The sequence below is a fragment of the Saccoglossus kowalevskii genome, chromosome 8 (assembly GCF_978046115.1).
Source record: "Saccoglossus kowalevskii chromosome 8, keSacKowa6.1, whole genome shotgun sequence".
In the NCBI taxonomy this organism is placed as follows: Eukaryota; Metazoa; Hemichordata; class Enteropneusta; family Harrimaniidae; genus Saccoglossus; species Saccoglossus kowalevskii.
The window spans coordinates 34,281,252-34,305,688 of record NC_140648.1 but is presented as its reverse complement, the minus strand read 5'-3'; the positions used below and the strand labels follow the sequence as shown (position 1 = coordinate 34,305,688).

The 24,437-nt window shown below is 40.9% G+C and overlaps 21 non-coding genes across 21 annotated transcripts; all 21 read right to left on the bottom strand.

The window, feature by feature from the left end:
* Positions 1-777: 777 nt before the first annotated feature.
* TRNAL-CAA (transfer RNA leucine (anticodon CAA)) lies at positions 778-904 on the bottom strand. Its single transcript has 2 exons — positions 867-904; positions 778-823 (listed from the first exon to the last, which is right to left on the bottom strand). It is a non-coding gene; the product is annotated as a tRNA-Leu (tRNA).
* A 1,079-nt stretch (positions 905-1,983) lies between these two features.
* TRNAL-CAA (transfer RNA leucine (anticodon CAA)) lies at positions 1,984-2,110 on the bottom strand. Its single transcript has 2 exons — positions 2,073-2,110; positions 1,984-2,029 (listed from the first exon to the last, which is right to left on the bottom strand). It is a non-coding gene; the product is annotated as a tRNA-Leu (tRNA).
* A 476-nt stretch (positions 2,111-2,586) lies between these two features.
* On the bottom strand, positions 2,587-2,712 carry TRNAL-CAA (transfer RNA leucine (anticodon CAA)). The gene is made up of 2 exons: positions 2,675-2,712; positions 2,587-2,632 (listed from the first exon to the last, which is right to left on the bottom strand). It is a non-coding gene; the product is annotated as a tRNA-Leu (tRNA).
* A 1,681-nt stretch (positions 2,713-4,393) lies between these two features.
* On the bottom strand, positions 4,394-4,520 carry TRNAL-CAA (transfer RNA leucine (anticodon CAA)). The gene is made up of 2 exons: positions 4,483-4,520; positions 4,394-4,439 (listed from the first exon to the last, which is right to left on the bottom strand). It is a non-coding gene; the product is annotated as a tRNA-Leu (tRNA).
* A 2,284-nt stretch (positions 4,521-6,804) lies between these two features.
* Positions 6,805-6,931, bottom strand: TRNAL-CAA (transfer RNA leucine (anticodon CAA)). The gene is made up of 2 exons: positions 6,894-6,931; positions 6,805-6,850 (listed from the first exon to the last, which is right to left on the bottom strand). It is a non-coding gene; the product is annotated as a tRNA-Leu (tRNA).
* A 1,079-nt stretch (positions 6,932-8,010) lies between these two features.
* On the bottom strand, positions 8,011-8,137 carry TRNAL-CAA (transfer RNA leucine (anticodon CAA)). The gene is made up of 2 exons: positions 8,100-8,137; positions 8,011-8,056 (listed from the first exon to the last, which is right to left on the bottom strand). It is a non-coding gene; the product is annotated as a tRNA-Leu (tRNA).
* A 476-nt stretch (positions 8,138-8,613) lies between these two features.
* Positions 8,614-8,740, bottom strand: TRNAL-CAA (transfer RNA leucine (anticodon CAA)). Its single transcript has 2 exons — positions 8,703-8,740; positions 8,614-8,659 (listed from the first exon to the last, which is right to left on the bottom strand). It is a non-coding gene; the product is annotated as a tRNA-Leu (tRNA).
* Positions 8,741-9,819: 1,079 nt separating this feature from the next.
* TRNAL-CAA (transfer RNA leucine (anticodon CAA)) lies at positions 9,820-9,946 on the bottom strand. Its single transcript has 2 exons — positions 9,909-9,946; positions 9,820-9,865 (listed from the first exon to the last, which is right to left on the bottom strand). It is a non-coding gene; the product is annotated as a tRNA-Leu (tRNA).
* Positions 9,947-10,422: 476 nt separating this feature from the next.
* TRNAL-CAA (transfer RNA leucine (anticodon CAA)) lies at positions 10,423-10,549 on the bottom strand. The gene is made up of 2 exons: positions 10,512-10,549; positions 10,423-10,468 (listed from the first exon to the last, which is right to left on the bottom strand). It is a non-coding gene; the product is annotated as a tRNA-Leu (tRNA).
* Positions 10,550-11,025: 476 nt separating this feature from the next.
* On the bottom strand, positions 11,026-11,151 carry TRNAL-CAA (transfer RNA leucine (anticodon CAA)). The gene is made up of 2 exons: positions 11,114-11,151; positions 11,026-11,071 (listed from the first exon to the last, which is right to left on the bottom strand). It is a non-coding gene; the product is annotated as a tRNA-Leu (tRNA).
* A 1,682-nt stretch (positions 11,152-12,833) lies between these two features.
* TRNAL-CAA (transfer RNA leucine (anticodon CAA)) lies at positions 12,834-12,960 on the bottom strand. The gene is made up of 2 exons: positions 12,923-12,960; positions 12,834-12,879 (listed from the first exon to the last, which is right to left on the bottom strand). It is a non-coding gene; the product is annotated as a tRNA-Leu (tRNA).
* Positions 12,961-14,038: 1,078 nt separating this feature from the next.
* TRNAL-CAA (transfer RNA leucine (anticodon CAA)) lies at positions 14,039-14,165 on the bottom strand. Its single transcript has 2 exons — positions 14,128-14,165; positions 14,039-14,084 (listed from the first exon to the last, which is right to left on the bottom strand). It is a non-coding gene; the product is annotated as a tRNA-Leu (tRNA).
* Positions 14,166-15,847: 1,682 nt separating this feature from the next.
* TRNAL-CAA (transfer RNA leucine (anticodon CAA)) lies at positions 15,848-15,974 on the bottom strand. The gene is made up of 2 exons: positions 15,937-15,974; positions 15,848-15,893 (listed from the first exon to the last, which is right to left on the bottom strand). It is a non-coding gene; the product is annotated as a tRNA-Leu (tRNA).
* A 1,078-nt stretch (positions 15,975-17,052) lies between these two features.
* TRNAL-CAA (transfer RNA leucine (anticodon CAA)) lies at positions 17,053-17,179 on the bottom strand. The gene is made up of 2 exons: positions 17,142-17,179; positions 17,053-17,098 (listed from the first exon to the last, which is right to left on the bottom strand). It is a non-coding gene; the product is annotated as a tRNA-Leu (tRNA).
* A 2,181-nt stretch (positions 17,180-19,360) lies between these two features.
* On the bottom strand, positions 19,361-19,487 carry TRNAL-CAA (transfer RNA leucine (anticodon CAA)). The gene is made up of 2 exons: positions 19,450-19,487; positions 19,361-19,406 (listed from the first exon to the last, which is right to left on the bottom strand). It is a non-coding gene; the product is annotated as a tRNA-Leu (tRNA).
* A 476-nt stretch (positions 19,488-19,963) lies between these two features.
* On the bottom strand, positions 19,964-20,090 carry TRNAL-CAA (transfer RNA leucine (anticodon CAA)). The gene is made up of 2 exons: positions 20,053-20,090; positions 19,964-20,009 (listed from the first exon to the last, which is right to left on the bottom strand). It is a non-coding gene; the product is annotated as a tRNA-Leu (tRNA).
* A 461-nt stretch (positions 20,091-20,551) lies between these two features.
* TRNAL-CAA (transfer RNA leucine (anticodon CAA)) lies at positions 20,552-20,678 on the bottom strand. Its single transcript has 2 exons — positions 20,641-20,678; positions 20,552-20,597 (listed from the first exon to the last, which is right to left on the bottom strand). It is a non-coding gene; the product is annotated as a tRNA-Leu (tRNA).
* Positions 20,679-21,154: 476 nt separating this feature from the next.
* Positions 21,155-21,281, bottom strand: TRNAL-CAA (transfer RNA leucine (anticodon CAA)). The gene is made up of 2 exons: positions 21,244-21,281; positions 21,155-21,200 (listed from the first exon to the last, which is right to left on the bottom strand). It is a non-coding gene; the product is annotated as a tRNA-Leu (tRNA).
* Positions 21,282-22,360: 1,079 nt separating this feature from the next.
* TRNAL-CAA (transfer RNA leucine (anticodon CAA)) lies at positions 22,361-22,487 on the bottom strand. The gene is made up of 2 exons: positions 22,450-22,487; positions 22,361-22,406 (listed from the first exon to the last, which is right to left on the bottom strand). It is a non-coding gene; the product is annotated as a tRNA-Leu (tRNA).
* A 461-nt stretch (positions 22,488-22,948) lies between these two features.
* On the bottom strand, positions 22,949-23,075 carry TRNAL-CAA (transfer RNA leucine (anticodon CAA)). The gene is made up of 2 exons: positions 23,038-23,075; positions 22,949-22,994 (listed from the first exon to the last, which is right to left on the bottom strand). It is a non-coding gene; the product is annotated as a tRNA-Leu (tRNA).
* A 975-nt stretch (positions 23,076-24,050) lies between these two features.
* Positions 24,051-24,177, bottom strand: TRNAL-CAA (transfer RNA leucine (anticodon CAA)). The gene is made up of 2 exons: positions 24,140-24,177; positions 24,051-24,096 (listed from the first exon to the last, which is right to left on the bottom strand). It is a non-coding gene; the product is annotated as a tRNA-Leu (tRNA).
* Positions 24,178-24,437: the final 260 nt, after the last annotated feature.

Here is a 24,437-nt window from a genome sequence, read left to right as displayed (position 1 = left end):
GTTTATCGTAAATGTCATGAAATATAATGCGTAATCTCGGTTCAGTATTTGTAAATTGAAACTAAACGAAACTACTGTCAATGTTGAATCACGACTAAACACTAAGATAATTAAATGTCATATCGAGCACAAACTAGGCGAGAATTTGCTAAGTTACTAAAGGTAAAATAACATTGTCAGAAGTGGGATTCGAACCCACGCCCACATTCGTGGACCAGAAATCTCCCACAAATAACCCTGAAATAAGGGCAAGGTGTCAAATCCTTGAATCTGGCGCCTTAGACCGCTCGGCCATCCTGACAGCGACTTAGAACTCAAATTTTGCGCCAGTTAATAATTATTGTTATTGCCAACCTACTTACTCGTCATTCTTAATTTGTTGCGCTTGGCAGATTGCGAATCACGAATGTTTCGGATGAATAAAGCAAACTTTTAAGGCACATAACTCGCAGCAACAGGTTGTTTGAGAATTAACGGTTAAAAACTTGAATTTCATAGCAGGGTCTGGTTTCGATTCAGGGACCTCTGGGTTGTAGGCCCAGCACGATTCCGCTGCGCCACGCTGCTGACATTCTGCAATATGCAACTTGTATGAATAGTCCAGTTTATCGTAAATGTCATGAAATATAATGCGTAATCTCGGTTCAGTATTTGTAAATTGAAACTAAACGAAACTACTGTCAATGTTGAATCACGACTAAACACGAAGATAATTAAATGTCATATCGAGCACAAACTAGGCGAGAATTTGCTAAGTTACTAAAGGTAAAATAACATTGTCAGAAGTGGGATTCGAACCCACGCCCACATTCGTGGACCAGAAATCTCCCATAAATAACCCTGAAATAAGGGCAAGGTGTCAAATCCTTGAGTCTGGCGCCTTAGACCGCTCGGCCATCCTGACAGTTACTTGCAACTCAAATTTTGCGCCAGTTAATAATTATTGTTATTGCCAACCTACTTACTCGTCATTCATAATTTGTTACGCTTGGCAGATTGCGAATCAGGAATGTTCCGGATTAATAAAGCAAACTTTTAAGGCACATAACTCGCAGCAACAGGTTGTTTGAGAATTAACGGTTAAAAACTTCAATTTCATAGCAGCGCCTGGTTTCGATCCAGGGACCTCTGGGTTATGGGCCCAGCACGCTTCCGCTGCGCCACGCTGCTGACATTCTGCTGTATGCAACTTGTATGAATAGTCCAGTTTATCGTAAATGTCATGAAATATAATGCGTAATCTCGGTTCAGTATTTGTAAATTGAATCTAAACGAAACTACTGTCAATGTTGAATCACGACTAAACGCGAAGATAATTAAATGTCATATCGAGCACAAACTAGGCGAGAATTTGCTAAGTTACTAAAGGTAAAATAACATTGTCAGAAGTGGGATTCGAACCCACGCCCACATTCGTGGACCAGAAATCTCCCATAAATAACCCTGAAATAAGGGCAAGGTGTCAAATCCTTGAGTCTGGCGCCTTAGATCGCTCGGCCATCCTGACAGTTACTTGCAACTCAAATTTTGCGCCAGTTAATAATTATTGTTATTGCCAACCTACTTACTGGTCATTCATAATTTGTTACGCTTGGCAGATTGCGAATCACGAATGTTCCGGATGAATAAAGCAAACTTTTAAGGCACATAACTCGCAGCAACCGGTTGTTTGAGAATTAACGGTTAAAAACTTCAATTTCATAGCAGCGCCTGGTTTCGATCCAGGGACCTCTGAGTTATGGGCCCAGCACGCTTCCGCTGCGCCACGCTGCTGACATTCTGCAATATGCAACTTGTATGAATAGTCCAGTTTATCGTAAATGTCATGAAATATAATGCGTAATCTCGGTTCAGTATTTGTAAATTGAAACTAAACGAAACTACTGTCAATGTTGAATCTCGACTGAACACGAAGATAATTAAATGTCATATCGAGCACAAACTAGGCGAGAATTTGCTAAGTTACTAAAGGTAAAATAACATTGTCAGAAGTGGGATTCGAACCCACGCCCACATTCGTGGACCAGAAATCTCCCATAAATAACCCTGAAATAAGGGCAAGGTGTCAAATCCTTGAGTCTGGCGCCTTAGACCGCTCGGCCATCCTGACAGTTACTTGCAACTCAAATTTTGCGCCAGTTAATAATTATTGTTATTGACAACCTACTTACTCGTCATTCATAATTTGTTACGCTTGGCAGATTGCGAATCACTAATGTTCCGGATGAATAAAGCAAACTTTTAAGGCACATAACTCGCAGCAACAGGTTGTTTGAGAATTAACGGTTAAAAACTTCAATTTCATAGCAGCGCCTGGTTTCAATCCAGGGACCTCTGGGTTATGGGCCCAGCACGCTTCCGCTGCGCCACGCTGCTGACATTCTGCAGTATGCAACTTGTATGAATAGTCCAGTTTATCGTAAATGTCATGAAATATAATGCGTAATCTCGGTTCAGTATTTGTAAATTGAAACTAAACGAAACTACTGTCAATGTTGAATCACGACTAAACACTAAGATAATTAAACGTCATATCGAGCACAAACTAGGCGAGAATTTGCTAAGTTACTAAAGGTAAAATAACATTGTCAGAAGTGGGATTCGAACCCACGCCCACATTCGTGGACCAGAAATCTCCCATAAATAACCCTGAAATAAGGCAAGGTGTCAAATCCTTGAGTCTGGCGCCTTAGACCGCTCGGCCATCCTGACAGTTACTTGCAACTCAAATTTTGCGCCAGTTAATAATTATTGTTATTGCCAACCTACTTACTCGTCATTCATAATTTGTTACGCTTGGCAGATTGCGAATCACTAATGTTCCGGATGAATAAAGCAAACTTTTAAGGCACATAACTCGCAGCAACAGGTTGTTTGAGAATTAACGGTTAAAAACTTCAATTTCATAGCAGCGCCTGGTTTCGATCCAGGGACCTCTGGGTTATGGGCCCAGCACGCTTCCGCTGCGCCACGCTGCTGACATTCTTCAGTATGCAACTTGTATGAATAGTCCAGTTTATCGTAAATGTCATGAAATATAATGCGTAATCTCGGTTCAGTATTTGTAAATTGAAACTAAACGAAACTACTGTCAATGTTGAATCACGACTAAACACTAAGATAATTAAACGTCATATCGAGCACAAACTAGGCGAGAATTTGCTAAGTTACTAAAGGTAAAATAACATTGTCAGAAGTGGGATTCGAAGCCACGCCCACATTCGTGGACCAGAAATCTCCCATAAATAACCCTGAAATAAGGCAAGGTGTCAAATCCTTGAGTCTGGCGCCTTAGACCGCTCGGCCATCCTGACAGTTACTTGCAACTCAAATTTTGCGCCAGTTAATAATTATTGTTATTGCCAACCTACTTACTCGTCATTCATAATTTGTTACGCTTGGCAGATTGCGAATCACTAATGTTCCGGATGAATAAAGCAAACTTTTAAGGCACATAACTCGCAGCAACAGGTTGTTTGAGAATTAACGGTTAAAAACTTCAATTTCATAGCAGCGCCTGGTTTCGATCCAGGAACCTCTGGGTTATGGGCCCAGCACGCTTCCGCTGCGCCACGCTGCTGACATTCTGCAGTATGCAACTTGTATGAATAGTCCAGTTTATCGTAAATGTCATGAAATATAATGCGTAATCTCGGTTCAGTATTTGTAAATTGAAACTAAACGAAACTACTGTCAATGTTGAATCACGACTAAACACTAAGATAATTAAATGTCATATCGAGCACAAACTAGGCGAGAATTTGCTAAGTTACTAAAGATAAAATAACATTGTCAGAAGTGGGATTCGAACCCACGCCCACATTCGTTGACCAGAAATCTCCCACAAATAACCCTGAAATAAGGGCAAGGTGTCAAATCCTTGAATCTGGCGCCTTAGACCGCTCGGCCATCCTGACAGCGACTTAGAACTCAAATTTTGCGCCAGTTAATAATTATTGTTATTGCCAACCTACTTACTCGTCATTCTTAATTTGTTGCGCTTGGCAGATTGCGAATCACGAATGTTTCGGATGAATAAAGCAAACTTTTAAGGCACATAACTCGCAGCAACAGGTTGTTTGAGAATTAACGGTTAAAAACTTGAATTTCATAGCAGGGTCTGGTTTCGATTCAGGGACCTCTGGGTTGTAGGCCCAGCACGATTCCGCTGCGCCACGCTGCTGACATTCTGCAATATGCAACTTGTATGAATAGTCCAGTTTATCGTAAATGTCATGAAATATAATGCGTAATCTCGGTTCAGTATTTGTAAATTGAAACTAAACGAAACTACTGTCAATGTTGAATCACGACTAAACACGAAGATAATTAAATGTCATATCGAGCACAAACTAGGCGAGAATTTGCTAAGTTACTAAAGGTAAAATAACATTGTCAGAAGTGGGATTCGAACCCACGCCCACATTCGTGGACCAGAAATCTCCCATAAATAACCCTGAAATAAGGGCAAGGTGTCAAATCCTTGAGTCTGGCGCCTTAGACCGCTCGGCCATCCTGACAGTTACTTGCAACTCAAATTTTGCGCCAGTTAATAATTATTGTTATTGCCAACCTACTTACTCGTCATTCATAATTTGTTACGCTTGGCAGATTGCGAATCAGGAATGTTCCGGATTAATAAAGCAAACTTTTAAGGCACATAACTCGCAGCAACAGGTTGTTTGAGAATTAACGGTTAAAAACTTCAATTTCATAGCAGCGCCTGGTTTCGATCCAGGGACCTCTGGGTTATGGGCCCAGCACGCTTCCGCTGCGCCACGCTGCTGACATTCTGCTGTATGCAACTTGTATGAATAGTCCAGTTTATCGTAAATGTCATGAAATATAATGCGTAATCTCGGTTCAGTATTTGTAAATTGAATCTAAACGAAACTACTGTCAATGTTGAATCACGACTAAACGCGAAGATAATTAAATGTCATATCGAGCACAAACTAGGCGAGAATTTGCTAAGTTACTAAAGGTAAAATAACATTGTCAGAAGTGGGATTCGAACCCACGCCCACATTCGTGGACCAGAAATCTCCCATAAATAACCCTGAAATAAGGGCAAGGTGTCAAATCCTTGAGTCTGGCGCCTTAGATCGCTCGGCCATCCTGACAGTTACTTGCAACTCAAATTTTGCGCCAGTTAATAATTATTGTTATTGCCAACCTACTTACTGGTCATTCATAATTTGTTACGCTTGGCAGATTGCGAATCACGAATGTTCCGGATGAATAAAGCAAACTTTTAAGGCACATAACTCGCAGCAACCGGTTGTTTGAGAATTAACGGTTAAAAACTTCAATTTCATAGCAGCGCCTGGTTTCGATCCAGGGACCTCTGAGTTATGGGCCCAGCACGCTTCCGCTGCGCCACGCTGCTGACATTCTGCAATATGCAACTTGTATGAATAGTCCAGTTTATCGTAAATGTCATGAAATATAATGCGTAATCTCGGTTCAGTATTTGTAAATTGAAACTAAACGAAACTACTGTCAATGTTGAATCTCGACTGAACACGAAGATAATTAAATGTCATATCGAGCACAAACTAGGCGAGAATTTGCTAAGTTACTAAAGGTAAAATAACATTGTCAGAAGTGGGATTCGAAGCCACGCCCACATTCGTGGACCAGAAATCTCCCATAAATAACCCTGAAATAAGGCAAGGTGTCAAATCCTTGAGTCTGGCGCCTTAGACCGCTCGGCCATCCTGACAGTTACTTGCAACTCAAATTTTGCGCCAGTTAATAATTATTGTTATTGCCAACCTACTTACTCGTCATTCATAATTTGTTACGCTTGGCAGATTGCGAATCACTAATGTTCCGGATGAATAAAGCAAACTTTTAAGGCACATAACTCGCAGCAACAGGTTGTTTGAGAATTAACGGTTAAAAACTTCAATTTCATAGCAGCGCCTGGTTTCGATCCAGGAACCTCTGGGTTATGGGCCCAGCACGCTTCCGCTGCGCCACGCTGCTGACATTCTGCAGTATGCAACTTGTATGAATAGTCCAGTTTATCGTAAATGTCATGAAATATAATGCGTAATCTCGGTTCAGTATTTGTAAATTGAAACTAAACGAAACTACTGTCAATGTTGAATCACGACTAAACACTAAGATAATTAAATGTCATATCGAGCACAAACTAGGCGAGAATTTGCTAAGTTACTAAAGATAAAATAACATTGTCAGAAGTGGGATTCGAACCCACGCCCACATTCGTAGACCAGAAATCTCCCACAAATAACCCTGAAATAAGGGCAAGGTGTCAAATCCTTGAATCTGGCGCCTTAGACCGCTCGGCCATCCTGACAGCGACTTAGAACTCAAATTTTGCGCCAGTTAATAATTATTGTTATTGCCAACCTACTTACTCGTCATTCTTAATTTGTTGCGCTTGGCAGATTGCGAATCACGAATGTTTCGGATGAATAAAGCAAACTTTTAAGGCACATAACTCGCAGCAACAGGTTGTTTGAGAATTAACGGTTAAAAACTTGAATTTCATAGCAGGGTCTGGTTTCGATTCAGGGACCTCTGGGTTGTAGGCCCAGCACGATTCCGCTGCGCCACGCTGCTGACATTCTGCAATATGCAACTTGTATGAATAGTCCAGTTTATCGTAAATGTCATGAAATATAATGCGTAATCTCGGTTCAGTATTTGTAAATTGAAACTAAACGAAACTACTGTCAATGTTGAATCACGACTAAACACGAAGATAATTAAATGTCATATCGAGCACAAACTAGGCGAGAATTTGCTAAGTTACTAAAGGTAAAATAACATTGTCAGAAGTGGGATTCGAACCCACGCCCACATTCGTGGACCAGAAATCTCCCATAAATAACCCTGAAATAAGGGCAAGGTGTCAAATCCTTGAGTCTGGCGCCTTAGACCGCTCGGCCATCCTGACAGTTACTTGCAACTCAAATTTTGCGCCAGTTAATAATTATTGTTATTGCCAACCTACTTACTCGTCATTCATAATTTGTTACGCTTGGCAGATTGCGAATCAGGAATGTTCCGGATTAATAAAGCAAACTTTTAAGGCACATAACTCGCAGCAACAGGTTGTTTGAGAATTAACGGTTAAAAACTTCAATTTCATAGCAGCGCCTGGTTTCGATCCAGGGACCTCTGGGTTATGGGCCCAGCACGCTTCCGCTGCGCCACGCTGCTGACATTCTGCTGTATGCAACTTGTATGAATAGTCCAGTTTATCGTAAATGTCATGAAATATAATGCGTAATCTCGGTTCAGTATTTGTAAATTGAAACTAAACGAAACTACTGTCAATGTTGAATCACGACTAAACACTAAGATAATTAAATGTCATATCGAGCACAAACTAGGCGAGAATTTGCTAAGTTACTAAAGATAAAATAACATTGTCAGAAGTGGGATTCGAACCCACGCCCACATTCGTGGACCAGAAATCTCCCACAAATAACCCTGAAATAAGGGCAAGGTGTCAAATCCTTGAATCTGGCGCCTTAGACCGCTCGGCCATCCTGACAGCGACTTAGAACTCAAATTTTGCGCCAGTTAATAATTATTGTTATTGCCAACCTACTTACTCGTCATTCTTAATTTGTTGCGCTTGGCAGATTGCGAATCACGAATGTTTCGGATGAATAAAGCAAACTTTTAAGGCACATAACTCGCAGCAACAGGTTGTTTGAGAATTAACGGTTAAAAACTTGAATTTCATAGCAGGGTCTGGTTTCGATTCAGGGACCTCTGGGTTGTAGGCCCAGCACGATTCCGCTGCGCCACGCTGCTGACATTCTGCAATATGCAACTTGTATGAATAGTCCAGTTTATCGTAAATGTCATGAAATATAATGCGTAATCTCGGTTCAGTATTTGTAAATTGAAACTAAACGAAACTACTGTCAATGTTGAATCACGACTAAACACGAAGATAATTAAATGTCATATCGAGCACAAACTAGGCGAGAATTTGCTAAGTTACTAAAGGTAAAATAACATTGTCAGAAGTGGGATTCGAACCCACGCCCACATTCGTGGACCAGAAATCTCCCATAAATAACCCTGAAATAAGGGCAAGGTGTCAAATCCTTGAGTCTGGCGCCTTAGACCGCTCGGCCATCCTGACAGTTACTTGCAACTCAAATTTTGCGCCAGTTAATAATTATTGTTATTGCCAACCTACTTACTCGTCATTCATAATTTGTTACGCTTGGCAGATTGCGAATCAGGAATGTTCCGGATTAATAAAGCAAACTTTTAAGGCACATAACTCGCAGCAACAGGTTGTTTGAGAATTAACGGTTAAAAACTTCAATTTCATAGCAGCGCCTGGTTTCGATCCAGGTACCTCTGGGTTATGGGCCCAGCACGCTTCCGCTGCGCCACGCTGCTGACATTCTGCTGTATGCAACTTGTATGAATAGTCCAGTTTATCGTAAATGTCATGAAATATAATGCGTAATCTCGGTTCAGTATTTGTAAATTGAAACTAAACGAAACTACTGTCAATGTTGAATCACGACTGAACACGAAGATAATTAAATGTCATATCGAGCACAAACTAGGCGAGAATTTGCTAAGTTACTAAAGGTAAAATAACATTGTCAGAAGTGGGATTCGAACCCACGCCCACATTCGTGGACCAGAAATCTCCCATAAATAACCCTGAAATAAGGGCAAGGTGTCAAATCCTTGAGTCTGGCGCCTTAGACCGCTCGGCCATCCTGACAGTTACTTGCAACTCAAATTTTGCGCCAGTTAATAATTATTGTTATTGCCAACCTACTTACTCGTCATTCATAATTTGTTACGCTTGGCAGATTGCGAATCAGGAATGTTCCGGATTAATAAAGCAAACTTTTAAGGCACATAACTCGCAGCAACAGGTTGTTTGAGAATTAACGGTTAAAAACTTCAATTTCATAGCAGCGCCTGGTTTCGATCCAGGGACCTCTGGGTTATGGGCCCAGCACGCTTCCGCTGCGCCACGCTGCTGACATTCTGCTGTATGCAACTTGTATGAATAGTCCAGTTTATCGTAAATGTCATGAAATATAATGCGTAATCTCGGTTCAGTATTTGTAAATTGAAACTAAACGAAACTACTGTCAATGTTGAATCACGACTAAACACTAAGATAATTAAATGTCATATCGAGCACAAACTAGGCGAGAATTTGCTAAGTTACTAAAGATAAAATAACATTGTCAGAAGTGGGATTCGAACCCACGCCCACATTCGTGGACCAGAAATCTCCCACAAATAACCCTGAAATAAGGGCAAGGTGTCAAATCCTTGAATCTGGCGCCTTAGACCGCTCGGCCATCCTGACAGCGACTTAGAACTCAAATTTTGCGCCAGTTAATAATTATTGTTATTGCCAACCTACTTACTCGTCATTCTTAATTTGTTGCGCTTGGCAGATTGCGAATCACGAATGTTTCGGATGAATAAAGCAAACTTTTAAGGCACATAACTCGCAGCAACAGGTTGTTTGAGAATTAACGGTTAAAAACTTGAATTTCATAGCAGGGTCTGGTTTCGATTCAGGGACCTCTGGGTTGTAGGCCCAGCACGATTCCGCTGCGCCACGCTGCTGACATTCTGCAATATGCAACTTGTATGAATAGTCCAGTTTATCGTAAATGTCATGAAATATAATGCGTAATCTCGGTTCAGTATTTGTAAATTGAAACTAAACGAAACTACTGTCAATGTTGAATCACGACTAAACACGAAGATAATTAAATGTCATATCGAGCACAAACTAGGCGAGAATTTGCTAAGTTACTAAAGGTAAAATAACATTGTCAGAAGTGGGATTCGAACCCACGCCCACATTCGTGGACCAGAAATCTCCCATAAATAACCCTGAAATAAGGGCAAGGTGTCAAATCCTTGAGTCTGGCGCCTTAGACCGCTCGGCCATCCTGACAGTTACTTGCAACTCAAATTTTGCGCCAGTTAATAATTATTGTTATTGCCAACCTACTTACTCGTCATTCATAATTTGTTACGCTTGGCAGATTGCGAATCAGGAATGTTCCGGATTAATAAAGCAAACTTTTAAGGCACATAACTCGCAGCAACAGGTTGTTTGAGAATTAACGGTTAAAAACTTCAATTTCATAGCAGCGCCTGGTTTCGATCCAGGTACCTCTGGGTTATGGGCCCAGCACGCTTCCGCTGCGCCACGCTGCTGACATTCTGCTGTATGCAACTTGTATGAATAGTCCAGTTTATCGTAAATGTCATGAAATATAATGCGTAATCTCGGTTCAGTATTTGTAAATTGAATCTAAACGAAACTACTGTCAATGTTGAATCACGACTAAACGCGAAGATAATTAAATATCATATCGAGCACAAACTAGGCGAGAATTTGCTAAGTTACTAAAGGTAAAATAACATTGTCAGAAGTGGGATTCGAACCCACGCCCACATTCGTGGACCAGAAATCTCCCATAAATAACCCTGAAATAAGGGCAAGGTGTCAAATCCTTGAGTCTGGCGCCTTAGACCGCTCGGCCATCCTGACAGTTACTTGCAACTCAAATTTTGCGCCAGTTAATAATTATTGTTATTGCCAACCTACTTACTCGTCATTCATAATTTGTTACGCTTGGCAGATTGCGAATCACTAATGTTCCGGATGAATAAAGCAAACTTTTAAGGCACATAACTCGCAGCAACAGGTTGTTTGAGAATTAACGGTTAAAAACTTCAATTTCATAGCAGCGCCTGGTTTCGATCCAGGAACCTCTGGGTTATGGGCCCAGCACGCTTCCGCTGCGCCACGCTGCTGACATTCTGCAGTATGCAACTTGTATGAATAGTCCAGTTTATCGTAAATGTCATGAAATATAATGCGTAATCTCGGTTCAGTATTTGTAAATTGAAACTAAACGAAACTACTGTCAATGTTGAATCACGACTAAACACTAAGATAATTAAACGTCATATCGAGCACAAACTAGGCGAGAATTTGCTAAGTTACTAAAGGTAAAATAACATTGTCAGAAGTGGGATTCGAACCCACGCCCACATTCGTGGACCAGAAATCTCCCATAAATAACCCTGAAATAAGGCAAGGTGTCAAATCCTTGAGTCTGGCGCCTTAGACCGCTCGGCCATCCTGACAGTTACTTGCAACTCAAATTTTGCGCCAGTTAATAATTATTGTTATTGCCAACCTACTTACTCGTCATTCATAATTTGTTACGCTTGGCAGATTGCGAATCACGAATGTTCCGGATTAATAAAGCAAACTTTTAAGGCACATAACTCGGAGCAACAGGTTGTTCGAGAATTAACGGTTTAAAACTTCAATTTCATAGCAGCGCCTGGTTTCGATCCAGGGACCTCTGGGTTATGGGCCCAGCACGCTTCCGCTGCGCCACGCTGCTGACATTCTGCAATATGCAACTTGTATGAATAGTCCAGTTTATCGTAAATGTCATGAAATATAATGCGTAATCTCGGTTCAGTATTTGTAAATTGAAACTAAACGAAACTACTGTCAATGTTGAATCACGACTAAACACGAAGATAATTAAATGTCATATCGAGCACAAACTAGGCGAGAATTTGCTAAGTTACTAAAGGTAAAATAACATTGTCAGAAGTGGGATTCGAACCCTCGCCCACATTCGTGGACCAGAATTATCCCATAAATAACCCTGAAATAAGGGCAAGGTGTCAAATCCTTGAGTCTGGCGCCTTAGACCGCTCGGCCATCCTGACAGTTACTTGCAACTCAAATTTTGCGCCAGTTAATAATTATTGTTATTGCCAACCTACTTACTCGTCATTCATAATTTGTTACGCTTGGCAGATTGCGAATCACTAATGTTCCGGATGAATAAAGCAAACTTTTAAGGCACATAACTCGCAGCAACAGGTTGTTTGAGAATTAACGGTTAAAAACTTCAATTTCATAGCAGCGCCTGGTTTCGATCCAGGAACCTCTGGGTTATGGGCCCAGCACGCTTCCGCTGCGCCACGCTGCTGACATTCTGCAGTATGCAACTTGTATGAATAGTCCAGTTTATCGTAAATGTCATGAAATATAATGCGTAATCTCGGTTCAGTATTTGTAAATTGAAACTAAACGAAACTACTGTCAATGTTGAATCACGACTAAACACTAAGATAATTAAATGTCATATAGAGCACAAACTAGGCGAGAATTTGCTAAGTTACTAAAGGTAAAATAACATTGTCAGAAGAGAGATTCGAACCCACGCCCACATTCGTGGACCAGAAATCTCCCACAAATAACCCTGAAATAAGGGCAAGGTGTCTAATCCTTGAATCTGGCGCCTTAGACCGCTCGGCCATCCTGACAGCGACTTACAACTCAAATTTTGCGCCAGTTAATAATTATTGTTATTGCCAACCTACTTACTCGTCATTCTTAATTTGTTGCGCTTGGCAGATTGCGAATCACGAATGTTTCGGATGAATAAAGCAAACTTTTAAGGCACATAACTCGCAGCAACAGGTTGTTTGAGAATTAACGGTTAAAAACTTGAATTTCATAGCAGGGTCTGGTTTCGATTCAGGGACCTCTGGGTTGTAGGCCCAGCACGATTCCGCTGCGCCACGCTGCTGACATTCTGCAATATGCAACTTGTATGAATAGTCCAGTTTATCGTAAATGTCATGAAATATAACGCGTAATCTCGGTTCAGTATTTGTAAATTGAAACTAAACGAAACTACTGTCAATGTTGAATCACGACTAAACACGAAGATAATTAAATGTCATATCGAGCACAAACTAGGCGAGAATTTGCTAAGTTACTAAAGGTAAAATAACATTGTCAGAAGTGGGATTCGAACCCACGCCCACATTCGTGGACCAGAAATATCCCATAAATAACCCTGAAATAAGGGCAAGGTGTCAAATCCTTGAGTCTGGCGCCTTAGACCGCTCGGCCATCCTGACAGTTACTTGCAACTCAAATTTTGCGCCAGTTAATAATTATTGTTATTGCCAACCTACTTACTCGTCATTCATAATTTGTTACGCTTGGCAGATTGCGAATCACTAATGTTCCGGATGAATAAAGCAAACTTTTAAGGCACATAACTCGCAGCAACAGGTTGTTTGAGAATTAACGGTTAAAAACTTCAATTTCATAGCAGCGCCTGGTTTCGATCCAGGAAACTCTGGGTTATGGGCCCAGCACGCTTCCGCTGCGCCACGCTGCTGACATTCTGCAGTATGCAACTTGTATGAATAGTCCAGTTTATCGTAAATGTCATGAAATATAATGCGTAATCTCGGTTCAGTATTTGTAAATTGAAACTAAACGAAACTACTGTCAATGTTGAATCACGACTAAACACTAAGATAATTAAATGTCATATCGAGCACAAACTAGGCGAGAATTTGCTAAGTTACTAAAGGTAAAATAACATTGTCAGAAGTGGGATTCGAACCCACGCCCACATTCGTGGACCAGAAATCTCCCACAAATAACCCTGAAATAAGGGCAAGGTGTCAAATCCTTGAATCTGGCGCCTTAGACCGCTCGGCCATCCTGACAGCGACTTACAACTCAAATTTTGCGCCAGTTAATAATTATTGTTATTGCCAACCTACTTACTCGTCATTCTTAATTTGTTGCGCTTGGCAGATTGCGAATCACGAATGTTTCGGATGAATAAAGCAAACTTTTAAGGCACATAACTCGCAGCAACAGGTTGTTTGAGAATTAACGGTTAAAAACTTGAATTTCATAGCAGGGTCTGATTTCGATTCAGGGACCTCTGGGTTATAGGCCCAGCACGATTCCGCTGCGCCACGCTGCTGACATTCTGCAATATGCAAATGTATGAATAGTCCAGTTTATCGTAAATGTCATGAAATATAATGCGTAATCTCGGTTCAGTATTTGTAAATTGAAACTAAACGAAACTACTGTCAATGTTGAATCACGACTAAACACGAAGATAATTAAATGTCATATCGAGCACAAACTAGGCGAGAATTTGCTAAGTTACTAAAGGTAAAATAACATTGTCAGAAGTGGGATTCGAACCCACGCCCACATTCGTGGACCAGAAATCTCCCATAAATAACCCTGAAATAAGGGCAAGGTGTCAAATCCTTGAGTCTGGCGCCTTAGACCGCTCGGCCATCCTGACAGTTACTTGCAACTCAAATTTTGCGCCAGTTAATAATTATTGTTATTGCCAACCTACTTACTCGTCATTCATAATTTGTTACGCTTGGCAGATTGCGAATCACGAATGTTCCGGATTAATAAAGCAAACTTTTAAGGCACATAACTCGGAGCAACAGGTTGTTCGAGAATTAACGGTTTAAAACTTCAATTTCATAGCAGCGCCTGGTTTCGATCCAGGGACCTCTGGGTTATGGGCCCAGCACGCTTCCGCTGCGCCACGCTGCTGACATTCTGCAATATGCAACTTGTATGAATAGTCCAGTTTATCGTAAATGTCATGAAATATAATGCGTAATCTCGGTTCAGTATTTGTAAATTGAAACTAAACGAAACTACTGTCAATGTTGAATCACGACTAAACACGAAGATAATTAAATGTCATATCGAGCACAAACTAGGCGAGAATTTGCTAAGTTACTAAAGGTAAAATAACATTGTCAGAAGTGGGATTCGAACCCTCGCCCACATTCGTGGACCAGAATTATCCCATAAATAACCCTGAAATAAGGGCAAGGTGTCAAATCCTTGAGTCTGGCGCCTTAGACCGCTCGGCCATCCTGACAGTTACTTGCAACTCAAATTTTGCGCCAGTTAATAATTATTGTTATTGCCAACCTACTTACTCGTCATTCATAATTTGTTACGCTTGGCAGATTGCGAATCACTAATGTTCCGGATGAATAAAGCAAACTTTTAAGGCACATAACTCGCAGCAACAGGTTGTTTGAGAATTAACGGTTAAAAACTTCAATTTCATAGCAGCGCCTGGTTTCGATCCAGGAACCTCTGGGTTATGGGCCCAGCACGCTTCCGCTGCGCCACGCTGCTGACATTCTGCAGTATGCAACTTGTATGAATAGTCCAGTTTATCGTAAATGTCATGAAATATAATGCGTAATCTCGGTTCAGTATTTGTAAATTGAAACTAAACGAAACTACTGTCAATGTTGAATCACGACTAAACACTAAGATAATTAAATGTCATATAGAGCACAAACTAGGCGAGAATTTGCTAAGTTACTAAAGGTAAAATAACATTGTCAGAAGAGAGATTCGAACCCACGCCCACATTCGTGGACCAGAAATCTCCCACAAATAACCCTGAAATAAGGGCAAGGTGTCTAATCCTTGAATCTGGCGCCTTAGACCGCTCGGCCATCCTGACAGCGACTTACAACTCAAATTTTGCGCCAGTTAATAATTATTGTTATTGCCAACCTACTTACTCGTCATTCTTAATTTGTTGCGCTTGGCAGATTGCGAATCACGAATGTTTCGGATGAATAAAGCAAACTTTTAAGGCACATAACTCGCAGCAACAGGTTGTTTGAGAATTAACGGTTAAAAACTTGAATTTCATAGCAGGGTCTGGTTTCGATTCAGGGACCTCTGGGTTGTAGGCCCAGCACGATTCCGCTGCGCCACGCTGCTGACATTCTGCAATATGCAACTTGTATGAATAGTCCAGTTTATCGTAAATGTCATGAAATATAACGCGTAATCTCGGTTCAGTATTTGTAAATTGAAACTAAACGAAACTACTGTCAATGTTGAATCACGACTAAACACGAAGATAATTAAATGTCATATCGAGCACAAACTAGGCGAGAATTTGCTAAGTTACTAAAGGTAAAATAACATTGTCAGAAGTGGGATTCGAACCCACGCCCACATTCGTGGACCAGAAATATCCCATAAATAACCCTGAAATAAGGGCAAGGTGTCAAATCCTTGAGTCTGGCGCCTTAGACCGCTCGGCCATCCTGACAGTTACTTGCAACTCAAATTTTGCGCCAGTTAATAATTATTGTTATTGCCAACCTACTTACTCGTCATTCATAATTTGTTACGCTTGGCAGATTGCGAATCACTAATGTTCCGGATGAATAAAGCAAACTTTTAAGGCACATAACTCGCAGCAACAGGTTGTTTGAGAATTAACGGTTAAAAACTTCAATTTCATAGCAGCGCCTGGTTTCGATCCAGGAAACTCTGGGTTATGGGCCCAGCACGCTTCCGCTGCGCCACGCTGCTGACATTCTGCAGTATGCAACTTGTATGAATAGTCCAGTTTATCGTAAATGTCATGAAATATAATGCGTAATCTCGGTTCAGTATTTGTAAATTGAAACTAAACGAAACTACTGTCAATGTTGAATCACGACTAAACACTAAGATAATTAAATGTCATATCGAGCACAAACTAGGCGAGAATTTGCTAAGTTACTAAAGGTAAAATAACATTGTCAGAAGTGGGATTCGAACCCACGCCCACATTCGTGGACCAGAAATCTCCCACAAATAACCCTGAAATAAGGGCAAGGTGTCAAATCCTTGAATCTGGCGCCTTAGACCGCTCGGCCATCCTGACAGCGACTTACAACTCAAATTTTGCGCCAGTTAATAATTATTGTTATTGCCAACCTACTTACTCGTCATTCTTAATTTGTTGCGCTTGGCAGATTGCGAATCACGAATGTTTCGGATGAATAAAGCAAACTTTTAAGGCACATAACTCGCAGCAACAGGTTGTTTGAGAATTAACGGTTAAAAACTTGAATTTCATAGCAGGGTCTGATTTCGATTCAGGGACCTCTGGGTTATAGGCCCAGCACGATTCCGCTGCGCCACGCTGCTGACATTCTGCAATATGCAAATGTATGAATAGTCCAGTTTATCGTAAATGTCATGAAATATAATGCGTAATCTCGGTTCAGTATTTGTAAATTGAAACTAAACGAAACTACTGTCAATGTTGAATCACGACTAAACACGAAGATAATTAAATGTCATATCGAGCACAAACTAGGCGAGAATTTGCTAAGTTACTAAAGGTAAAATAACATTGTCAGAAGTGGGATTCGAACCCACGCCCACATTCGTGGACCAGAAATCTCCCACAAATAACCCTGAAATAAGGGCAAGGTGTCAAATCCTTGAGTCTGGCGCCTTAGACCGCTCGGCCATCCTGACAGTTACTTGCAACTCAAATTTTGCGCCAGTTAATAATTATTGTTATTGCCAACCTACTTACTCGTCATTCATAATTTGTTACGCTTGGCAGATTGCGAATCACGAATGTTCCGGATTAATAAAGCAAACTTTTAAGGCACATAACTCGGAGCAACAGGTTGTTCGAGAATTAACGGTTTAAAACTTCAATTTCATAGCAGCGCCTGGTTTCGATCCAGGGACCTCTGGGTTATGGGCCCAGCACGCTTCCGCTGCGCCACGCTGCTGACATTCTGCAATATGCAACTTGTATGAATAGTCCAGTTTATCGTAAATGTCATGAAATATAATGCGTAATCTCGGTTCAGTATTTGTAAATTGAAACTAAACGAAACTACTGTCAATGTTGAATCACGACTAAACACGAAGATAATTAAATGTCATATCGAGCACAAACTAGGCGAGAATTTGCTAAGTTACTAAAGGTAAAATAACATTGTCAGAAGTGGGATTCGAAACCACGCCCACATTCGTGGACCAGAAATCTCCCATAAATAACCCTGAAATAAGGGCAAGGTGTCAAATCCTTGAGTCTGGCGCCTTAGACCGCTCGGCCATCCTGACAGTAACATGCAACTCAAATTTTGCGCCAGTTAATAATTATTGTTATTGCCAACCTACTTACTAGTCATTCATAATTTGTTATGCTTGGCAGATTGCGAATCACTAATGTTTCAGGGACCTCTGGGTTATGGGCCCAGCACGATTCCGCTGCGCCACGCTGCTGACATTCTGCAATATGCAACTTGTATGAATAGTCCAGTTTATCGTAAATGTCATGAAATATAATGCGTAATCTCGGTTCAGTATTTGTAAATTGAAACTAAACGAAACTACTGTCAATGTTGAATCACGACTAAACACGAAGATAATTAAATGTCATATCGAGCACAAACTAGGCGAGAATTTGCTAAGTTACTAAAGGTAAAATAACATTGTCAGAAGTGGGATTCGAACCCACGCCCACATTCGCGGACCAGAAATCTCCCATAAATAACCCTGAAATAAGGGCAAGGTGTCAAATCCTTGAGTCTGGCGCCTTAGACCGCTCGGCCATCCTGACAGTTACTTGCAACTCAAATTTTGCGCCAGTTAATAATTATTGTTATTGCCAACCTACTTACTCGTCATTCATAATTTGTTACGCTTGGCAGATTGCGAATCACGAATGTTCCGGATTAATAAAGCAAACTTTTAAGGCACATAACTCGGAGCAACAGGTTGTTCGAGAATTAACGGTTTAAAACTTCAATTTCGTAGCAGCGCCTGGTTTCGATCCAGGGACCTCTGGGTTATGGGCCCAGCACGCTTCCGCTGCGCCACGCTGCTGACATTCTGCAATATGCAACTTGTATGAATAGTCCAGTTTATCGTAAATGTCATGAAATATAATGCGTAATCTCGGTTCAGTATTTGTAAATTGAAACTAAACGAAACTACTGTCAATGTTGAATCACGACTAAACACGAAGATAATTAAATGTCATATCGAGCACAAACTAGGCGAGAATTTGCTAAGTTACTAAAGGTAAAATAACATTGTCAGAAGTGGGATTCGAACCCACGCCCACATTCGTGGACCAGAAATCTCCCATAAATAACCCTGAAATAAGGGCAAGGTGTCAAATCCTTGAATCTGGCGCCTTAGACCGCTCGGCCATCCTGACAGCGACTTACAACTCAAATTTTGCGCCAGTTAATAATTATTGTTATTGCCAACCTACTTACTCGTCATTCTTAATTTGTTGCGCTTGGCAGATTGCGAATCACGAATGTTTCGGATGAATAAAGCAAACTTTTAAGGCACATAACTCGCAGCAACAGGTTGTTTGAGAATTAACGGTTAAAAACTTGAATTTCATAGCAGGGTCTGGTTTCGATTCAGGGACCTCTGGGTTGTAGGCCCAGCACGATTCCGCTGCGCCACGCTGCTGACATTCTGCAATATGCAACTTGTATGAATAGTCCAGTTTATCGTAAATGTCATGAAATATAATGCGTAATCTCGGTTCAGTATTTGTAAATTGAAACTAAACGAAACTACTGTCAATGTTGAATCACGACTAAACACGAAGATAATTAAATGTCATATCGAGCACAAACTAGGCGAGAATTTGCTAAGTTACTAAAGGTAAAATAACATTGTCAGAAGTGGGATTCGAACCCACGCCCACATTCGTGGACCAGAAATCTCCCATAAATAACCCTGAAATAAGGGCAAGGTGTCAAATCCTTGAGTCTGGCGCCTTAGACCGCTCGGCCATCCTGACTGTTACTTGCAACTTAAATTTTGCGCCAGTTAATAATTATTGTTATTGCCAACCTACTTACTCGTCATTCATAATTTGTTACGCTTGGCAGATTGCGAATCACGAATGTTCCGGATTAATAAAGCAAACTTTTAAGGCACATAACTCGGAGCAACAGGTTGTTCGAGAATTAACGGTTTAAAACTTCAATTTCATAGCAGCGCCTGGTTTCGATCCAGGGACCTCTGGGTTATGGGCCCAGCACGCTTCCGCTGCGCCACGCTGCTGACATTCTGCAATATGCAACTTGTATGAATAGTCCAGTTTATCGTAAATGTCATGAAATATAACGCGTAATCTCGGTTCAGTATTTGTAAATTGAAACTAAACGAAACTACTGTCAATGTTGAATCACGACTAAACACGAAGATAATTAAATGTCATATCGAGCACAAACTAGGCGAGAATTTGCTAAGTTACTAAAGGTAAAATAACATTGTCAGAAGTGGGATTCGAACCCACGCCCACATTCGTGGACCAGAAATCTCCCATAAATAACCCTGAAATAAGGGCAAGGTGTCAAATCCTTGAGTCTGGCGCCTTAGACCGCTCGGCCATCCTGACAGTTACTAGCAACTCAAATTTTGCGCCAGTTAATAATTATTGTTATTGCCAACCTACTTACTCGTCATTAATAATTTGTTACGCTTGGCAGATTGCGAATCACGAATGTTCCGGATTAATAAAGCAAACTTTTAAGGCACATAACTCGGAGCAACAGGTTGTTCGAGAATTAACGGTTTAAAACTTCAATTTCATAGCAGCGCCTGGTTTCGATCCAGGGACCTCTGGGTTATGGGCTGCGCCACGCTGCTGACATTCTGCAATATGCAACTTGTATGAATAGTCCAGTTTATCGTAAATGTCATGAAATATAACGCGTAATCTCGGTTCAGTATTTGTAAATTGAAACTAAACGAAACTACTGTCAATGTTGAATCACGACTAAACACGAAGATAATTAAATGTCATATCGAGCACAAACTAGGCGAGAATTTGCTAAGTTACTAAAGGTAAAATAACATTGTCAGAAGTGGGATTCGAACCCACGCCCACATTCGTGGACCAGAAATATCCCATAAATAACCCTGAAATAAGGGCAAGGTGTCAAATCCTTGAGTCTGGCGCCTTAGACCGCTCGGCCATCCTGACAGTTACTTGCAACTCAAATTTTGCGCCAGTTAATAATTATTGTTATTGCCAACCTACTTACTTGTCATTCATAATTTGTTACGCTTGGCAGATTGCGAATCACGAATGTTCCGGATTAATAAAGGAAACTTTTAAGGCACATAACTCGGAGCAACAGGTTGTTCGAGAATTAACGGTTTAAAACTTCAATTTCATAGCAGCGCCTGGTTTCGATCCAGGGACCTCTGGGTTATGGGCCCAGCACGCTTCCGCTGCGCCACGCTGCTGACATTCTGCAAAATGCAACTTGTATGAATAGTCCAGTTTATCGTAAATGTCATGAAATATAATGCGTAATCTCGGTTCAGTATTTGTAAATTGAAACTAAACGAAACTACTGTCAATGTTGAATCACGACTAAACACGAAGATAATTAAATGTCATATCGAGCACAAACTAGGCGAGAATTTGCTAAGTTACTAAAGGTAAAATAACATTGTCAGAAGTGGGATTCGAACCCACGCCCACATTCGTGGACCAGAAATATCCCATAAATAACCCTGAAATAAGGGCAAGGTGTCAAATCCTTGAGTCTGGCGCCTTAGACCGCTCGGCCATCCTGACAGTTACTTGCAACTCAAATTTTGCGCCAGTTAATAATTATTGTTATTGCCAACCTACTTACTCGTCATTCATAATTTGTTACGCTTGGCAGATTGCGAATCACTAATGTTCCGGATGAATAAAGCAAACTTTTAAGGCACATAACTCGCAGCAACAGGTTGTTTGAGAATTAACGGTTAAAAACTTCAATTTCATAGCAGCGCCTGGTTTCGATCCAGGAACCTCTGGGTTATGGGCCCAGCACGCTTCCGCTGCGCCACGCTGCTGACATTCTGCAGTATGCAACTTGTATGAATAGTCCAGTTTATCGTAAATGTCATGAAATATAATGCGTAATCTCGGTTCAGTATTTGTAAATTGAAACTAAACGAAACTACTGTCAATGTTGAATCACGACTAAACACGAAGATAATTAAATGTCATATCGAGCACAAACTAGGCGAGAATTTGCTAAGTTACTAAAGGTAAAATAACATTGTCAGAAGTGGGATTCGAACCCACGCCCACATTCGTGGACCAGAAATCTCCCATAAATAACCCTGAAATAAGGGCAAGGTGTCAAATCCTTGAATCTGGCGCCTTAGACCGCTCGGCCATCCTGACAGCGACTTACAACTCAAATTTTGCGCCAGTTAATAATTATTGTTATTGCCAACCTACTTACTCGTCATTCTTAATTTGTTGCGCTTGGCAGATTGCGAATCACGAATGTTTCGGATGAATAAAGCAAACTTTTAAGGCACATAACTCGCAGCAACAGGTTGTTTGAGAATTAACGGTTAAAAACTTGAATTTCATAGCAGGGTCTGGTTTCGATTCAGGGACCTCTGGGTTGTAGGCCCAGCACGATTCCGCTGCGCCACGCTGCTGACATTCTGCAATATGCAACTTGTATGAATAGTCCAGTTTATCGTAAATGTCATGAAATATAATGCGTAATCTCGGTTCAGTATTTGTAAATTGAAACTAAACGAAACTACTGTCAATGTTGAATCACGACTAAACACGAAGATAATTAAATGTCATATCGAGCACAAACTAGGCGAGAATTTGCTAAGTTACTAAAGGTAAAATAACATTGTCAGAAGTGGGATTCGAACCCACGCCCACATTCGTGGACCAGAAATCTCCCATATATAACCCTGAAATAAGGGCAAGGTGTCAAATCCTTGAGTCTGGCGCCTTAGACCGCTCGGCCATCCTGACAGTTACTTGCAACTCAAATTTTGCGCCAGTTAATAATTATTGTTATTGCCAACCTACTTACTCGTCATTAATAATTTGTTACGCTTGGCAGATTGCGAATCACGAATGTTCCGGATTAATAAAGCAAACTTTTAAGGCACATAACTCGGAGCAACAGGTTGTTCGAGAATTAACGGTTTAAAACTTCAATTTCATAGCAGCGCCTGGTTTCGATCCAGGGACCTCTGGGTTATGGGCTGCGCCACGCTGCTGACATTCTGCAATATGCAACTTGTATGAATAGTCCAGTTTATCGTAAATGTCATGAAATATAACGCGTAATCTCGGTTCAGTATTTGTAAATTGAAACTAAACGAAACTACTGTCAATGTTGAATCACGACTAAACACGAAGATAATTAAATGTCATATCGAGCACAAACTAGGCGAGAATTTGCTAAGTTACTAAAGGTAAAATAACATTGTCAGAAGTGGGATTCGAACCCACGCCCACATTCGTGGACCAGAAATATCCCATAAATAACCCTGAAATAAGGGCAAGGTGTCAAATCCTTGAGTCTGGCGCCTTAGACCGCTCGGCCATCCTGACAGTTACATGCAACTCAAATTTTGCGCCAGTTAATAATTATTGTTATTGCCAACCTACTTACTAGTCATTCATAATTTGTTATGCTTGGCAGATTGCGAATCACTAATGTTTCAGGGACCTCTGGGTTATGGGCCCAGCACGCTTCCGCTGCGCCACGCTGCTGACATTCTGCAGTATGCAACTTGTATGAATAGTCCAGTTTATCGTAAATGTCATGAAATATAATGCGTAATCTCGGTTCAGTATTTGTAAATTGAAACTAAACGAAACTACTGTCAATGTTGAATCACGACTAAACACGAAGATAATTAAATGTCATATCGAGCACAAACTAGGCGAGAATTTGCTAAGTTACTAAAGGTAAAATAACATTGTCAGAAGTGGGATTCGAACCCACGCCCACATTCGTGGACCAGAAATCTCCCATAAATAACCCTGAAATAAGGGCAAGGTGTCAAATCCTTGAATCTGGCGCCTTAGACCGCTCGGCCATCCTGACAGCGACTTACAACTCAAATTTTGCGCCAGTTAATAATTATTGTTATTGCCAACCTACTTACTCGTCATTCTTAATTTGTTGCGCTTGGCAGATTGCGAATCACGAATGTTTCGGATGAATAAAGCAAACTTTTAAGGCACATAACTCGCAGCAACAGGTTGTTTGAGAATTAACGGTTAAAAACTTGAATTTCATAGCAGGGTCTGGTTTCGATTCAGGGACCTCTGGGTTGTAGGCCCAGCACGATTCCGCTGCGCCACGCTGCTGACATTCTGCAATATGCAACTTGTATGAATAGTCCAGTTTATCGTAAATGTCATGAAATATAATGCGTAATCTCGGTTCAGTATTTGTAAATTGAAACTAAACGAAACTACTGTCAATGTTGAATCACGACTAAACACGAAGATAATTAAATGTCATATCGAGCACAAACTAGGCGAGAATTTGCTAAGTTACTAAAGGTAAAATAACATTGTCAGAAGTGGGATTCGAACCCACGCCCACATTCGTGGACCAGAAATCTCCCATAAATAACCCTGAAATAAGGGCAAGGTGTCAAATCCTTGAGTCTGGCGCCTTAGACCGCTCGGCCATCCTGACAGTTACTTGCAACTCAAATTTTGCGCCAGTTAATAATTATTGTTATTGCCAACCTACTTACTCGTCATTAATAATTTGTTACGCTTGGCAGATTGCGAATCACGAATGTTCCGGATTAATAAAGCAAACTTTTAAGGCACATAACTCGGAGCAACAGGTTGTTCGAGAATTAACGGTTTAAAACTTCAATTTCATAGCAGCGCCTGGTTTCGATCCAGGGACCTCTGGGTTATGGGCTGCGCCACGCTGCTGACATTCTG